At 37.4% G+C, this 4138-nt stretch overlaps 1 pseudogene; it reads right to left on the bottom strand.

The window, feature by feature from the left end:
* The window catches only part of LOC103462741 (aminopeptidase Ey-like), a 20530-nt pseudogene that overhangs the window by 3616 nt on the left and 12776 nt on the right, over positions 1-4138 (bottom strand).

The following is a 4138-nucleotide window of genomic DNA, read 5'->3' as shown; positions in this document are numbered from 1 at the left end:
TTTTTTTTTTTTAAAGGTTTCTTAAACTGGTGACAGACAAAAAATATATATTTTTGTGACTGGAGGTGATTTTACAATCAAAGATTTAAACATGTAATCATTCCTTCAAATTGCTGGACAGGTTCCCAGTCTATGTTGAATAAACAAATGAGATATTTATGAATTTTAGAACCACAAAAGAAACATTCAYATGAGATAAATTTATTGGCGGGCATTCAAAGAACGCATTCCTTCGTACTCGTTAAATCCCTCATTTGGGACCTAAAAGTCTAGGAAGGACATTATGAGTGAACTGGAGAAATACAGTCAATGAAGGTGAAGGTCATTATTTTGGTAAACACGCTCTCTGCAGTAACTTCTGTGAGGAAAAACAGGACGTTTTTAAGCACAAACAGATATGATTTCCTTCATACTCACGGGTTGTGATCTGGGTTGTCCATCCACTGTCTGAACCAGCTGCTGACTTGTTTCCTGCAGGACTTCACACCCATATTACATGCCATCCAAACAGCATTGACCTGATTATACCTGAAAAGAAGCATCTAAAACTATTAGGAGCTCAAGTTAAAATGTATCTGTCAGATATGTTGCCATGTGCTTATTGCTTACTGGTCTGAGTGTTGTATTGGTATTTTGGTCCAGTTTTTTGTGAGTGTTTCAAAGTATTCAAAAAGTGGCTCGATTTGTTTCTTTAGGTATGCCTAAAACAGAAATGTAACAATTAATATTTGGGGTCAGAAATGTMATTTTATCTCCAAGAGCTTGTYCTTTTTAGCACAAAATAAAATCAACCTGCAAAGGTCCGTAGACTTCGGTGCGATCAAACATGAGGATATAGTAGCGAAGGTTTCTCAGAGCCGACGACCAGGGGATATAGTCTCTCTCTTTTGACAGATATCGAGTAGTTCTCAGAGCCAATGTCGTGGGGATCATTTTTGCCCTAAATGAAAGAAACAAGTATTCTATATGCTTGTAAAAAAAAAAAAACCATTGTGGAATTTTTTCCATGACTATTTTTCACCTTGCCAGATTAAATGCATCATCGATGATCTGAGCTCGGTTCATGACAGATAAAGCCTGACAGAAGAAAAGAAGCCAATGCAAGTTAGTAAAGAGGTTTTACTTTAATAAAACTCATGGAGAGGTTTGCTTTTTGATGCCGACACCAGTTTATCTGACCCGTTTGTGTACACAGAATAATGTCAGTGAAAATAGTACATTACCTACCTGGTGACTGGTGTCGAGCTGAGAGAGGAGACGATCCCAGTTGTCAGCATCATAGTTAATCCTGAAGTAGCCAGACACGTTTGTGTTTGCTAGTACCCATTCCTGTCCAGAAACTCTCATCTGAGCATGGGTGTCTTGGAGGATTTGAGTTGTATTAAGGAACATTAACATGCATCTAGTTTCACCCCTGAGTTAAAAGTCAAACATGTTCTTCCATAGCTCACACTTCTGACATTGCTGCGCATGTCGCTGTGAACGTACCTGTTTTATTCAGAAGCCAGTATTGTTGCTGATCCACTCCATTTTTCACCCATTTTATTGGGACAAACCATGTATAACTAAACAGAAAAATAAAAAAAAATACAATCTTAATGTCAATATGTTTATTAGTATTTCTAAACAATATTCAGCTTGTTGCATTTATTATGTCTAACTCTGATAATAAAATGTTTTTCAGGATTCCTATAAAAGTAATATTTGGAGACCTACAGTTGTATTTTAATGAATTTGAAACATATTTCACTCTGCATCATACATGGAGTGAMATATTTCAAGCCTAAGTTTCTTTAAATCTTACAGAATCTCGCCAGAAAACTCACTTTGCATCATTGGCTCCAAAGGTTACTTCTGTAAATCAGGTTGAGCCCTAATTCTAAATAGATTGAATTAATTNACTCCACAGAAGCAACTGGGAGACCATAGCACCTAGAAACGTAAGATTAATGGTGAAAAAAACCTGAGAGGGAATAAGTGAAATTGAATTTAACTTTGTGATTAAACAGTTTCACGTCTTTAATAAGCAGCTAGCCATGATATTGCTGCTGGCAAAGCACAGGATGCAAAAGCAGCACCCACCTGTTCAAGAGCCACGGTGTTTTGGTGCAGGCCAGAGCCGACCTGAGTCTGGACGCTTCCGATGCCAGAGACGCGTTCTGAAACATCTTCCAGGCAAARTCCCACTCTTCAACTCCACCAAGGCCTATAGCGCTGCAGTAAACTGTGGCTTTCAAGTCGGAAGGAATCCTGGTCAGCAGAATGAATAAGAGATCAGACGAATGAATTCTCTTTSTGCACATTTAGCAATTTTTATCACAAACAAAAATTTTAAAAAAGCAGCGAGAGTTCTTCACATGTTTCAGGGTTAATAGTAGCTAGAACACTAAAATAAGTATGTCAGTAAAATATAATGAATCAAAGGGTACTGGTAATCAACATAATTGAATATGTATCTTATCAATGATCACAAGAAGATTTAAGCACTAATGATTTTAGTAAGCAAAAAGAAATAAGGGGCATTGTGTGGAGTACAGATAGAGCGGATGCCTCATGGTTCTTGACGTAGCCTGTTTGAATCCTGACCTCGGGACATTTGCTTCATGTCTCCCCTCCACCTCCCTCAAAAAAAAAAGCCAAATCTGAGGTACAAGGAGACTACAACATTTCTACTGTACACACAATATCTAAACAGGGTAGGTTTTATAAACAGAAAATTCAAAAGATTCTTATCTAAACTAAGAGTTTATCCAGCTCCCAAGAGCCTATAGAAATAAGTGCTGCTGCCTAATTTGGATTTTAATCTCTATGTCAATTTGAGAGAAGAAAGAAGAAAAGAGAAGGTGGAATTCTCTTAACAACTTTACTCGACAAATTTCAACACCAGAACTGCTACTAAATGGTGTTCCTAAATTGGCCTGTTGTCTCACTCACAAATCTTACTGGACCCTTTTGCTCATGCAGTTCCCACAGTCCTGTCTCGAGGTTTGGCTGGAGGGGAAATCCTGGCACAAACAGCTGGTTAATCAGACCAGAAGGCTGTTTGCTTTTAACAAAGGTGTTTCTGTCGTCTTGGTGGATTCCTACTATGCATTTAGAACCGACTTGGATATGATGGTGAATGTATTTAGAGATACAAAGTGATGTACAACGTGTATCCAAGATATGGCGGAAATCAAATGAAAGAAGTAGAAAAAAAACCCCAAACATTTATTGCAATTCATACCGACTCAGAGTCACAACTCACCACGAGACCATCTGAGAGAAGAGGAGATGCCACAGGGACTAATTAGTCAGTGAGTGATGATTGACTAGTCATCACTGGACATTACACCACAAATAACATACTTTTTTTTTTTTAAAGGTTTCTTAAACTGGTGACAGACAAAAAATATATATTTTTGTGACTGGAGGTGATTTTACAATCAAAGATTTAAACATGTAATCATTCCTTCAAATTGCTGGACAGGTTCCCAGTCTATGTTGAATAAACAAATGAGATATTTATGAATTTTAGAACCACAAAAGAAACATTCAYATGAGATAAATTTATTGGCGGGCATTCAAAGAACGCATTCCTTCGTACTCGTTAAATCCCTCATTTGGGACCTAAAAGTCTAGGAAGGACATTATGAGTGAACTGGAGAAATACAGTCAATGAAGGTGAAGGTCATTATTTTGGTAAACCGCTCTCTGCAGTAACTTCTGTGAGGAAAAACAGGACGTTTTTAAGCACAAAMAGATATGATTTCCTTCATACTCACGGGTTGTGATCTGGGTTGTCCATCCACTGTCTGAACCAGCTGCTGACTTGTTTCCTGCAGGACTTCACACCCATATTACATGCCATCCAAACAGCATTGATCTGATTATACCTGAAAAGAAGCATCTAAAACTATTAGGAGCTCAAGTTAAAATGTATCTGTCAGATATGTTGCCATGTGCTTATTGCTTACTGGTCTGAGTGTTGTATTGGTATTTTGGTCCAGTTTTTTGTGAGTGTTTCAAAGTATTCAAAAAGTGGCTCGATTTGTTTCTTTAGGTATGCCTAAAACAGAAATGTAACAATTAATATTTGGGGTTAGAAATGTAATTTTATCTCCAAGAGCTTGTCCTTTTTAGCACAAAATAAAATCAA

Source organism: Poecilia reticulata, linkage group LG3 (genome assembly GCF_000633615.1).
Source record: "Poecilia reticulata strain Guanapo linkage group LG3, Guppy_female_1.0+MT, whole genome shotgun sequence".
NCBI classification, from domain to species: domain Eukaryota; kingdom Metazoa; phylum Chordata; class Actinopteri; order Cyprinodontiformes; family Poeciliidae; genus Poecilia; species Poecilia reticulata.
This window is presented reverse-complemented; position numbering and strand designations above follow the sequence as displayed.